Genomic DNA, 14,569 nt, shown 5'->3' on the forward strand with positions numbered 1-14,569 from the left:
AGCCAGTGCAAGGCCTGCAGTAGGGGGGTAGCTCGATGGTATTTGGGCAGGCCGTGGATCAGGCGGGCAGCCTGATTCTGCACTAGCTGCAAACGGCGGGTGGCGTAGGCTGGGGCGCCATTATAGATGATGTTCCCATAATCGAGGCGCGAGAGCACCATGGCCATCACTATGATTTTTAGGGCAGGTAAAGAAAAAAAACGAGAAATCTTCCTAATGATTCGAAGGGAAAAAAAACAGGAAGAAACAACTGAATTGACCTGAGAGTGAACAGAAAGTGAGGGGTCCAGGAGGATGCCAAGGGTCTTGACCTTAGGAACTGGGAGCGGGGGAGCACCAAGTGAGGAGGGCCAGTGGGAGGGGGACCAAGGACTGCAACCACCTCTGGTCAGGACTAATTCCGTCTTGTCCGGGTTGAGTTTGAGGTGGTTGCAGTTCATCCAATCCTGGATGAACAACATGACGGATTGGACATTTGAAGTAGAGAAAGTGGAGTGGGAAAGGTCAAAAATTAGCTGGAGGTCATCGGCGTAATTGAACACCGTGACCTCGAGCTGCTGTAACATAAAAATGAGGGGGTAAATGTATAAATTAAACAAAAGAGGGGAGAGGGAGGAGCCCTGGGGGACTCCACATGCAACCTTACGAGGGGCAGCGGTGAAGCCAGCAAGATGGACTGCCTGAGCCCTGTCACTTAGGAAGGACTTAAGCCAGGTGAGGGCCAGGCCCTCTATACCTGCCGCCTTGACACGGGTAAGGAGGATGGAGTGGTCCACCGTGTCAAATGCGGCAGATAGGTCTAAAAGAATGAGGGCCTGAGGGACGTTGGTATCAATGCCCTCACGAAGGCTGTCCATCACTGAAATCACTACCTTCTCCGTCGAGTGGAGGGGGCGAAAGCCCGCCTGCCGGGGGGAGAGGCAGTGATTGGCTTCCACATAGGTGCTCAGGGTGCTGGTTACATGGGACTCCAAAACCTTAGCCAGGTAGGGTAGCAGGGAAATGGGACGGTAATTGGAAGGGGATGAAGGGTCGACACCGGGTTTTTTTAAAATGGGAATGACTGCCGCAAATTTATGGGCGGTGGGGACCACTCCGGAGTTGAGCGAGTCATTTAAAAGTGTAAGGGAAGGGGTGGGGCAGTGTAGGAAGACTTCTCGCAGAATGCGAGCAGGGGCAAAGTCTAGGGGGGAACCTGACTTTACCTTTTGAAGCAGGGGAGGGAGTGTAACTGTGGTCAGAGGGGGGAAGGAAGTGAATTTGGAAGTGATGGCGGGGGGGGAGGGATTAGTGAAGGTGAGGGAAGGGGGGGAAATATTAGCCTTGATTGTTGCGACCTTATCAATGAAAAAGTCGTTGAGGGAGTCACAAAGCGGTTGAGAAGGGGGGATCGAGGCCATGGCTCTGTTGGACGAGGCAAGCTCATGTACTGTAGCAAAAATCTCTTTAGATTGAGATTCAGCTGCTAGTATCCTGTTGGAGTAAAACAGGGTCTTTGCGTCAAGTATACTTTGTTTGTAAACTTTGAGCACAGAGAGGTAGATGGTTTTTTTGGCGGGACTGTATTCTCTTCTCCATGCGCGCTCTGCTCTGCGTGCGACTAATTTCTTCTCCTTGAGATCGGGGGTAAACCAACGATTGGCAGCATGGGCACGCTTCACCGTGACCCGTCTCAGGGGAGCAAACTTATCACCTGCCTGGGTCAGCCAGCCATCAATGGTAGTCAGCTGGTCCGGGGCGGCGAGGCCCGAGAGGTCAGGGCAAGAGTTGGCCAAGGATGAGCAAAACGATGGCAGGTCTGCCTTACCCCATTTTCTAGCCCAGATGTTCTTTGGGAGAAGAGGTATAGGCACAGGGGCTAACGCGAGGGAGAAGGAGATTGAAAAATGGTCCGACCAAGAACAGGGGGAGATGACAGGAAAGGTGGTGGGGATATTTAGGGTCCAAACCTGGTCGAGCGAGTGGCCATGAACATGGGTAGGGCTGTGAACGAGGGGACAAAAGTTGAGACTAGTCATGAGGCTGGTGAATTCTTTGGAAAGGGGGGTTTCGCCGGGATCGTTGGGCCAAAAATTGAAATCGCCCAACACCAACACTGAGGAGTTGTTAATAACCAGTGTGGCGAGGATGTCCTGAAGGCAGGAAACAAAATTGGAAGTTGTGTGAGGGGGTCGATAGATAAGAACAGCAGTGAGGGGGGTAGAGTGAGAGCTGGCACGAATTATTAGACAGTCTACCTCAGGGATAAGAGGGGAGGGGAGCATTTGAAAGGGGGAGTCAGTGTGGGTTATCAAAGCTACTCCACCACCTCTCCTGCCCTCCGGGCGATCCGCACGAATGATGGAGTAAGAGGGGGGGAGTGCGGCTAGGACGTTGGGGAGGGAGTCTGCCTTGAGCCAGGTCTCTGTTAGAAACAAGAGGTCCGGGTTGTGGCTGTCAAGAAAGTCGTATAGCTCGTGCTGATGACTAACGACAGATCTGGTATTGAGGAGCGTGACAGTGGTATTGTAGGACGGCGTGTGGGAAACAGGCAGGGTGGAATGAGTAAGCGCGGCGGCCCGAGGCCGAGGGAGACAACTTTGAGTAACAGCAGGGGGTGCAGCAGGGGGGCTCGCAAGGAGATTTAAGTGTTGTAATGAATTAGACACAGAGGGACTAATGGTGCCAGGGATCCAGTAAGAGAGAAGTTCAGAGGGAGTGTATGACAGCGGGAGGGCATAAGGGAAGGCCCCCTGCCCCGGCCTGCCGCGGACGGGCGCAGACGGGCAGGACTCTGGCTTGACTCCGGCGAGCCTACGGCGCGCCCGCTGCGCTCGTCCGCTGCGCTGACACATGGGGGACGTTTAAATAGAGGAGCAGCGTGGGGGGAGTGGCGTGGGTGGGGTCGGGCGAACCAGCCCGATCCAAGATGGCGGCCACTACCGCTGGGCGCCTGAGGTGGAATCAGCTGCCAGCCAGCCTCGCTGGGCCCCAGGAGAAGCAAGAAAGGTACCTGTGAATTTTCAGTTCAGGTTAACAGTGCAGACAAACAATTTAAAACAAGTGCGTGTCGCCGCTTTTGATCGGCGTGACAGCACGCTAAAAAACACTAAGATGCTCAAATGCAGCCCTCCGCTCCTACGAGCAAGCCCACTGCCACCGGGCTGCTCGCAATCGCTGGGGAGACTGTGGAATACTCCTAAATAGAGGAGCAGCGTGGGGGGAGTGGCGTGGGTGGGGTCGGGCGAACCAGCCCGATCCAAGATGGCGGCCACTACCGCTGGGCGCCTGAGGTGGAATCAGCTGCCAGCCAGCCTCGCTGGGCCCCAGGAGAAGCAAGAAAGGTACCTGTGAATTTTCAGTTCAGGTTAACAGTGCAGACAAACAATTTAAAACAAGTGCGTGTCGCCGCTTTTGATCGGCGTGACAGCACGCTAAAAAACACTAAGATGCTCAAATGCAGCCCTCCGCTCCTACGAGCAAGCCCACTGCCACCGGGCTGCTCGCAATCGCTGGGGAGACTGTGGAATACTCCTAAATAGAGGAGCAGCGTGGGGGGAGTGGCGTGGGTGGGGTCGGGCGAACCAGCCCGATCCAAGATGGCGGCCACTACCGCTGGGCGCCTGAGGTGGAATCAGCTGCCAGCCAGCCTCGCTGGGCCCCAGGAGAAGCAAGAAAGGTACCTGTGAATTTTCAGTTCAGGTTAACAGTGCAGACAAACAATTTAAAACAAGTGCGTGTCGCCGCTTTTGATCGGCGTGACAGCACGCTAAAAAACACTAAGATGCTCAAATGCAGCCCTCCGCTCCTACGAGCAAGCCCACTGCCACCGGGCTGCTCGCAATCGCTGGGGAGACTGTGGAATACTCCTAAATAGAGGAGCAGCGTGGGGGGAGTGGCGTGGGTGGGGTCGGGCGAACCAGCCCGATCCAAGATGGCGGCCACTACCGCTGGGCGCCTGAGGTGGAATCAGCTGCCAGCCAGCCTCGCTGGGCCCCAGGAGAAGCAAGAAAGGTACCTGTGAATTTTCAGTTCAGGTTAACAGTGCAGACAAACAATTTAAAACAAGTGCGTGTCGCCGCTTTTGATCGGCGTGACAGCACGCTAAAAAACACTAAGATGCTCAAATGCAGCCCTCCGCTCCTACGAGCAAGCCCACTGCCACCGGGCTGGTTCATGTATGAGAACAATTACAGGAGAGCTAGTGGCCGCGTATGCAGTTACAACAGACACTGAAGTCATTGAAACATATTGCATAAATACCTTATCAGCTCAAGCAGCAGAGCTCACCGCTCTGACACAAGCCTGTATTCAAGCTACGAATAAGAAAGTCAACATATACACTGATTCACGTTATGCATTCGGAGTTGTACATGACTTCGGCGTGCTGTGGCGAGAGAGAGGTTATTTAACTTCTCACGGTGCCCACATTCAGCACGGACCCCTCATTCATGCCTTATTAGATGCAATACATCTACCCACTGCAATATCAATTATGAAATGTAAAGCTCATACGAAAGTTATTGATATCATTTCCCAAGGCAATGATCTAGCTGACAGAACAGCTAAACAGACTGCTCAAACTCACACATCTGACATGACAAAGACAATAGTTCCGACACCAACACATTGCATGACGGTTAAGGATCCCGCTCTTGACGTAATTGACATACAGACACATGCTACACCAGACGAAATAAAGAAATGGACTGAATTAGGAGGGATCCAAACGAATCAAGGATGGATGATGAAGGAAAAATCTATATGGCTTCTTCCCGACTCAATGGTCCAAGCCATCATTAATACAATACATAGTCCAGCGCACCTAGGAGAAAAAGCTATGCTAGACAGCATTCAACACATTTGGTTCAACAAAAATTTACGAGCAGCAGCTAAACAAAAAGTTCGTACCTGTATGATCTGTTGTCAGTTTAACCCAGGTAAAAGCATTCCCGTAGAGCAGGGTGGATTTCAGCCTCCTGATCACCCTTTTGAAGTCCTCCAGATGGATTATATCCAGATGGAACGATGTCGAGGATTCAAATATGTTCTCGTAGTTGTCTGTGCTCTTCCCCGTTGGACAGAGGCATACCCGGTTTCAGATTACACTGCCCCGACTACTGCCAAACAGTTAGTTCGAGAATTCTTCCCACGGTACGGTTTACCACGTGTTGTCTACTCAGATAACGGCCAGCCGTTCTCATCCGAACTAATGAAACACGTTTCACTTTTGTTAGGCTATCAGTGGAGATTTCACTGTGTCCGACACCCCGAGGCAGCAGGTCTCGTGGAACGACATAATCAAACTCTGAAAATTAGATTGTCCAAAATATGTAGAGAGAAAGGTGTCGATTGGGTAATAGCCTTACCAGTTGCACTCTTTTACATGAGAATGGTAGCGCACTCTCGAACAGGGCTATCCCCGTATGAGGTGATCTTCGGTAGACCACCAAATATGTGGGGGACGCCTATACCTCGTAAAATAACTGACGTTGACTGTAATATGCTGACAGATTACCTGGCTTCCTTGATGTCTGCACTACAATCTTGTCGTTCACAGGTAGCTGCAGCCTTTCCCGACAACACCGAGGTGAAACCCCATGACGTAGCTCCCGGGGACCTGGTGTTAGTGCGAAATTTCGACCGGAAGACTCAGCTGGATCCTAGGTGGAAATCGCCTCAACTTGTACTGCTCACCACGAGGACAGCCGTGAAGATCGAAGGTCGCAAAGGTTGGATACATTCAAGTCATATCAAGAAATTTCATGGACTACCGTCTGATGTAAACGTTACACCTCGCGTGTCTTCACCGATTGACTCAAAGCTTCCTTTGGTTGAACTAAGCGATAAGGAACTATACAAACTAAAACTACGGTCTAAGAAGTCAGACAATTTGATTGTTTAAGTCCTCTCCAAGGTGAATCGGTCGAATTTGTCTCTGACATGTATCCCCTAGACCTGAATAGAGAAAGAAACGGAAAAATGCAGATGAAAAAGCATGCGTACTGTAAATCACTGCGTAGTCATTGCACAGTGACGTTATTAATTTTGTTTTTCTTAAGTCTTTTAATAATCACTGCAAGTATATTGTTGCACATATATTATCCTATTTCTAAACATGTTTACAATGTTACTGCTGAACATTCTTTTAGTGAATTACCCCCGCATGAGTTGTCCTATAGATTTGCGCTGCGCAATAACACTTTCATTAGTATGTTACATCCTTCCCATCAGACTAGCAATGCTACAAATTGCTGGATATGTGGCCGACTCCCTCCCTATCAGAACTATAAGGGAATTCTGCCTCTCTTTCCCTATCCGTTCACACACAATGGCTCCTGTGGAGCATGGTTTAGTTTGATCAATTCCCTAGATTCGGATTCCACAGTTTATCAAGACAACTGGGTATGGGGAAACCTGAACTTAGTTTTGCTTAAAGTCTGCTACCCTAACAAGGAGGGACTTCCCAAAAGAACAGGAACTGATCTAGAAAATGAAGTATATGGATTAGGTAATTTCACGCTTAATCTCATGATCCTGAATGTTGAATCCGAAGCTGCACCAATTTTGCCCGCTATGTCAGTATTTCCAGTTAAAGGTGAATTGTGTGTAAGAAAGAATGGTTCCATACATATGGGCCATAGTAAATGCACCACTGTGATAAAATTCAGTGATCAAGGCAAGTCTACATTTAGAGCTTCTCGCCATTCCTACTTCGTATGTGGCCAGACTGCATATATACGTTTGCCTCTAGATTGGGATGGTACCTGTTACATAGGATTCCTTTTGCCACCTGTTTTCCTAGCTCCTCCTGACTATCATAGAAATACTCATTTAGTACACAATAGACAGCAGAGAGATCTCCCAATCGTCGATTACACTGAAACAGCATGGGAAAAATACACAGATTTCAATAAAGGTTTCTTCCCCTATATAGGTACAGTCACTAATAGTAAGTTGATACGTAGATTAACCAGAACCCTTGAAGCAGTAGTGAACGAAACTATTTCCGCCTTAGGCAATTTAACAGAAGAGCAGTCTGCTATGCGGATTGTTGTGCTTCAAAATCGTCTTGTCCTTGACGTCATCCTGGCCGATAGGGGCGGAGCTTGTAGGGTCATCGGATCAAGTTGTTGCATTTTCATACCAGAAAATTCGCCGTCTGTATATAAAGCCATAACTCGCCTTCATAAGATTGTAAGCCAGATACACCAGAGTCCAGGCACCTGGACTTGGTCCGGTTGGTTCTGGGGCGTGTTGTCAGCCTGGGGATGGAGAATGCTCTCCTTCCTAGGTATTGGCTTTCTCATACTATTCAGTTGCTGCTTATGTCTACAATGTGGGCCAGCGATTTGTGGTCTGTGTGCCACCTCGTGTATCCCACATGCAAGTTTTCATTCGAGATCCCGGAAGAAGAAAGAAGAACAAATGATGTTATATGAACAGATCGATGGATTGATGAAGATTGATATCTCTTAAGGGCAAGTAGGGGACAAGGAGGGAATGTGGAAATATGGATTTTTATGGTCGGTTATGTCCCCTATCTTGGACCCCAACGGTTCCATGTATAAGTCACAAGTACATGTATGTTCCCTCCAGTTCCAGTTATGAAGACGCAAACACATGTGCGTCCACCGTCAACATGTCCTCTTTCAGATCCGCCATGAATGGGTCAGATATTCCTTTCCTAAGTATGAAAGGCCACCGGCTTTATATGGTTCATTTATCCCATTTTACAGTCCAGGCGAGTAGGCCCTGATTCTGCCATTAAGCCCTTTCCTGCCTTCTGCCTCTGAAAGCTCCAGTCTGAGCCTGCATCTGTGACCATGAACTTTGTCTTACTCCCTGCGCGGCTAACGATGCCTGACTCGGCCTGTCGGCCTATCTGCCTGCCAAAAACTGTATTTCACCTTCAAGATTATCTGCTCTGCTCCGCTCCTCATCCGATGCATTCCTGTCTAGTAGTTTAGGTAAACATTCCTCCAGCTACCGTGCAAAAGGGCCCGGCTTCTCTGTCTTTATGCAAGTAATTCATAGCCCTGTTACTATGGAAGATTTCTACCCCCTCGCATCTGGTGTAGACACTTAGACGCTTGTACACGCACTAACAGTCAGTATAGTCAGTATAGAATAAGATTCTATCCTAAAAGACCTCTCTTTTTGGATAACACAGTTCTTCAAACATAGGATATTAGATATGATTTGGGATTAGGTTGACATAACCCCAGACTCCTGTCTCCACATGTAGAGCTAAATGTCAAGTCCCATTCACCCCCTAGTTGCACGTCAATCACACGTCATGCTGCTGCGCGCGCATCTCTGCCAAGTATTTTTGCTGACATTGCGAAATTCTTTCATGGAACCACCCATTTGTGACATCATACCTAATGACGTTCTTTAGTTACGCCTAGTTACACCCATTTTAGTTACGCATGTATGTTTTTATCTCTGTTATCAACTGTTACGCCTCCTGCATCTGTTTCACTATAATGCCTCTTCTATGAAAATGATTACCTGTCAATAAAGTATTGTTCCTTCCTTCCTGAACTTTCGTGGTGATGGAATAGAAGGCCCATAATTCGAATTATGTTCCTTTGTATAGGAATAAAGCCCGTTCCGAACCTCTAATACCACGGATTCTGCCTCTTATTTTACTGAGCTATTCTTGTTAATTTTTCGCATCAAATTAAGTTCCGGTAATTAAATTATTTACCACACACGCACGTAACGAACTGCGTTAAGTGGGCGCGCACACCACGAATGGCGTAAAGTAACTTAGCATTTAAAAAACCGTACATATTCACTGAAAAAACCATAGGTTTCACACACGTTATAGTTAGGAATTAGCATTGAAAAAACCTTGCAAATTCAGTGAAAAAACCATAGGTTTCACACATGTTATAGTTAGCTGGAAATTTTACTGATAAAAAACCAATGAAATTCCCCCGTTATAGTTAGTACAGGCAACTATAACTCACGCCACCGCAATCTTCTGCTGATGCTAATACTGTATTTAGACACTTATTTGCCCATGTCTTCTTCCATGAAATTTTAGCTATACATATATTACAAATATTTTTTTTTCATAAAGACACATATGTCATCAGCAGAGGATTGCGGTCACGTGAGTTATAGTTGCCTGCACTAACTATAACGGGGGAATTTCATTAGTGTTTTATCAGTAAAATTTCCAGCTAACTATAACATGTGTGAAACCTATGGTTTTTTCACTGAATATATATATATATACATACATATATATATATATATATATATATATATATATATATTTTTTTTTTAACAAAGGACGCTGCACTCTGGAGTCCGATATTCAAGTTTTAATTATACTTGCAACGATTCATGTCATTTGTCATGTCATCAGTGATGTCACTGACCATGTCATGAGTGATGTAATATGTGACGTCATCAGCAGTGCATTGCAGGGACACAAGTTATAGTTAGTGAAAGAGTGAATGAATATACATTTGTAAAGCGCATGGCTACCAGAAGGCCTTCCAGCGCTGGAAGCAGAGTCATCAACGTGCTACAGTCAGGCATCGTGGAAACAAAAAAGTTTTCAGGAGTTTGCGAAAGGACAGATAGTAGTTATGTAGCTGGTTCCAACATTTCGCTGAGGTATATGAGAACATGCGTCCACCACTCCGAGATCTATTTATCCTGGGAACAACTGCCAGATGTTTATTCCTGGAGTGCAGAGATCTTTTGGGGTGGTTGGGGGAGATGATAGATCGAAGGATTGGTGGTCCTTTAACCGAAAGAGTCTTATGGATGATGAACAGTGCCTTAAACTTAATTCATTCCGCAACCGGAAGCCAGTGGAGAGACCCGATGTCCGGTCATGCGGACTCCCGATTATGGCCCTGCATAAGGAGAAGTGCTGCACAGTTTTGTACAGTTTGTAGTTTTTTGACAGTTGAGCACGGAGAACCTAAATAAAGCACATTGGCGTAATCAAGTCGAGAAAGAATCAGAGCTTGAACCAACAGTCTCCTTGCGTTGAAAGGCAGCAGAGGGAGAATTTTTCTAATCATCTTCAGGATCCCGTAGCAAGTACTTGCCACCCTCCGTGCTTGCTCCTTGAAGTTTAGGTTATGGTCCAGCCAAACCCCAAGGCTTTTAATCTGATCTTTGGGAGCTGGCATCCAAGGTGGAGGTTTTGCCTAAAAACATCAACTCCGTTTTAGCCCCATTGAGTTTTAAAAAAGAGCCGTCCATCCACGCTGAGACCCTTTCAAAACAGTTGGCCAGATTAGTCTCCACATTATCAGATAGGTTAAGAGACACAATCAACTGGGTGTCAACAGCATAGGTGACAATCTGAATGCCAAAGGGCTTGACAACCTAGGACAGGGGGCTCATATAAACATTAAAAAGCGTGGGGCTCAGGGAAGAGCCCTGAGGCACCCCACATCTCAGAGGCATACTTTCGGAAATAAAGATATCCTCAAATACTTGGAATGATCTGTCATCCAGAAAGGACTCTAGCCACTTAAGTGCAGTTCCAGTCACTCCTACCTCTCTGAGTCTCGAGAGGAGTAGTTGGTGGTTAACCTTATCGAAGGCCGCACTAAGGTCGAGCAGGACAATTGCCAGGGAACCACCAACATCCATAATTTTCCTGGTTTCTTCAACTACAGCCAGCAGGGCAGTCTACGTGCTCTGTTGGGGTCTAAAACCAGTTTGTGAGGGGTGAAAATGTTCGCCCTTCTCCAGGAAAGTTAACATATTTTTCAACAATTTTTTAGATTCCTGACAGGAGCGAGATCGGCCAGTAGTTCGCAAATACTTCTGGGTCCAAACTCATTTTTTTGAGAAGGGCTTTGACCATGGCCCATTTCCAAAGAGAGGGAACGGATCCAGAGAAGAGTGAGATGTTAATAAGGTCCAGTATGGTTGTAGTAACCATTTCAGAAACCTGACTTAGAATAGTGGGGGGGGGCACATCACTAGGGGAGCCACATTTCAGTTGGTTGAGATAGTTTTTTAGCGATTTCATATCCATGGGCTGATTGTCTCAAGGAGGAGATCGGGCATTCGTGTTTGCTCCTCCAAAAGGGGGGTATTTAAAAATGCTGAAGTAGGGGGAAAAGTCACATAAATAGCTTCAATTTGTTTAGAAAAGTGCTTTGACAGATTGTTACATCGTCCTAGAATATCGTCAGAAGAAAGGGGAGGAGCGGGGGGGTTAAGGTTGAGATTTTGCAATCTGGAAACTTTTGCGGGGGGAGTTGGAGGCTGAGATAATCCTTTTTTCGTAGTACAGGGAATGAGCACTTCTAATTTCTGCTTTGTAAGCTTTAGTAGACTCTCTATATTTGGTTTTTTAATGGTAGAGAAGTCTTTCCTCAAGCTTCTCTCCAAGTGTTTACATTTTTGCTTCAACCTTGTGTGCTTGGGAGGGTACCAGGCTATTCTGTTCGAACCTTTCTTATTGATCATCCATTTTTTGGGGACCAACATATCTAAAGAGGAGTCAAGCCAGTTATCAAACCTGTTGTTAGCGGCTTTGGGGCCGCCCTCTAACACGGGTCTGGTATTATCGAGAATTAGTGTCCAGGACTCAGTGGAGAGTTTAGACCAATTCCACCTCCATTTTTTTACCGTTTCCAATGGCTGACTACTAACCAAAGGGGTCCATGCAAAGGAAATCATGTGATGATCCGACCAAGGCATGGGGATGGGTTTTCTGCCGCTAAAGCGGTGATAATTTTATCGCCTGTCTTGATAATATGCCCATTACAGATTTAGCTATTACTTCTGGTAGGTCTCCACTAAAATGGCCATTAGCTCCTGGAGGCAAATATATTAGGACCTCAGCAAAGATACAGGTATGAGAGAGACCAAGTGCAAAACAAAGACTTTCACATTCAGGAATCAAGCTTGCTGCTATACGACACTTGATTTTGTCTATATAAATAATAGCCAAACCCCCTCCTCAACTTAATTTGCGATCTTGTCTCTGAATCAGATATCCGGGGGGAAGTGCTTGAACCAGCACAGGATCTGATGTGTTGGTGAAGCATGTTTCGGTAAGAAATAGGGTATCTGGATCTTGTTCTTCCAACAGTAGCCGGAGTTCAATTGCGTGCTTAGGAATCGAACGACAGTTCAATAGGCAAATTTTAAGAATAGTTTGAGAAGATGGGATCTTAACAGCTAAGGCCATGGCCAGGGAACCTAATTCAAAAGGACAGTGGGACAATTTTTCCTAGTGCTTGCCGGCGCGATTGAGTGACTGCATTTATGTGAAACAGTCTCTCTAAGGTCATACAGCTGATCTGCGGTGTAAGAGAACTTACCTCTTGTGGGAGAACCAGGGGTTCTGGCTCCTGGGCCTGGTCGGGCACAGACAGGCTTGCCTCAGACGCACCAGCAGCGCAGCAGTGGCGCGCCCGCTGCGCGCGCCTGCTGCGCGGCCGCATCATCCGGCCTTATGAACAGTGGCGAAAGCGGAAGCCGTCGCAGCTAGACAGCTAACCCGGGTGCCCATGCTAAAAGATGCCCTCCCGGAGCATTGAACACAGCTCCTTCACCCAAACAGCCATATGCAACGTAATCAGGTAAAAAATACACATTTTAAAATATTGTGCAAAGTGGCAAGGTTTTTAAAAGAATAAGGCTGTCTCTACGAAATTAGATGTGTTCTGCAGCCACTAACCGAACCGCTAATGTTCGGTTAATGTGCTCTGCCTCGCTGCTCGGCCGCGTCATCCGCCCCTTATATAGTTTAGCTATACATATATTACAAATATTTTTTTTTCATAAAGACACATATGTCATCAGCAGAGGATTGCGGTCACGTGAGTTATAGTTGCCTGCACTAACTATAACGGGGGAATTTCATTAGTGTTTTATCAGTAAAATTTCCAGCTAACTATAACATGTGTGAAACCTATGGTTTTTTCACTGAATATATATATATATACATACATATATATATATATATATATATATATATATATTTTTTTTTTTTTTTTAACAAAGGACGCTGCACTCTGGAGTCCGATATTCAAGTTTTAATTATACTTGCAACGATTCATGTCATTTGTCATGTCATCAGTGATGTCACTGACCATGTCATGAGTGATGTAATATGTGACGTCATCAGCAGTGCATTGCAGGGACACAAGTTATAGTTAGTGAAAGAGTGAATGAATATACATTTGTAAAGCGCATGGCTACCAGAAGGCCTTCCAGCGCTGGAAGCAGAGTCATCAACGTGCTACAGTCAGGCATCGTGGAAACAAAAAAGTTTTCAGGAGTTTGCGAAAGGACAGATAGTAGTTATGTAGCTGGTTCCAACATTTCGCTGAGGTATATGAGAACATGCGTCCACCACTCCGAGATCTATTTATCCTGGGAACAACTGCCAGATGTTTATTCCTGGAGTGCAGAGATCTTTTGGGGTGGTTGGGGGAGATGATAGATCGAAGGATTGGTGGTCCTTTAACCGAAAGAGTCTTATGGATGATGAACAGTGCCTTAAACTTAATTCATTCCGCAACCGGAAGCCAGTGGAGAGACCCGATGTCCGGTCATGCGGACTCCCGATTATGGCCCTGCATAAGGAGAAGTGCTGCACAGTTTTGTACAGTTTGTAGTTTTTTGACAGTTGAGCACGGAGAACCTAAATAAAGCACATTGGCGTAATCAAGTCGAGAAAGAATCAGAGCTTGAACCAACAGTCTCCTTGCGTTGAAAGGCAGCAGAGGGAGAATTTTTCTAATCATCTTCAGGATCCCGTAGCAAGTACTTGCCACCCTCCGTGCTTGCTCCTTGAAGTTTAGGTTATGGTCCAGCCAAACCCCAAGGCTTTTAATCTGATCTTTGGGAGCTGGCATCCAAGGTGGAGGTTTTGCCTAAAAACATCAACTCCGTTTTAGCCCCATTGAGTTTTAAAAAAGAGCCGTCCATCCACGCTGAGACCCTTTCAAAACAGTTGGCCAGATTAGTCTCCACATTATCAGATAGGTTAAGAGACACAATCAACTGGGTGTCAACAGCATAGGTGACAATCTGAATGCCAAAGGGCTTGACAACCTAGGACAGGGGGCTCATATAAACATTAAAAAGCGTGGGGCTCAGGGAAGAGCCCTGAGGCACCCCACATCTCAGAGGCATACTTTCGGAAATAAAGATATCCTCAAATACTTGGAATGATCTGTCATCCAGAAAGGACTCTAGCCACTTAAGTGCAGTTCCAGTCACTCCTACCTCTCTGAGTCTCGAGAGGAGTAGTTGGTGGTTAACCTTATCGAAGGCCGCACTAAGGTCGAGCAGGACAATTGCCAGGGAACCACCAACATCCATAATTTTCCTGGTTTCTTCAACTACAGCCAGCAGGGCAGTCTACGTGCTCTGTTGGGGTCTAAAACCAGTTTGTGAGGGGTGAAAATGTTCGCCCTTCTCCAGGAAAGTTAACATATTTTTCAACAATTTTTTAGATTCCTGACAGGAGCGAGATCGGCCAGTAGTTCGCAAATACTTCTGGGTCCAAACTCATTTTTTTGAGAAGGGCTTTGACCATGGCCCATTTCCAAAGAGAGGGAACGGATCCAGAGAAGAGTGA

This window comes from Triturus cristatus, chromosome 2_1 (assembly GCF_964204655.1).
Source record: "Triturus cristatus chromosome 2_1, aTriCri1.1, whole genome shotgun sequence".
NCBI lineage: Eukaryota > Metazoa > Chordata > Amphibia > Caudata > Salamandridae > Triturus > Triturus cristatus.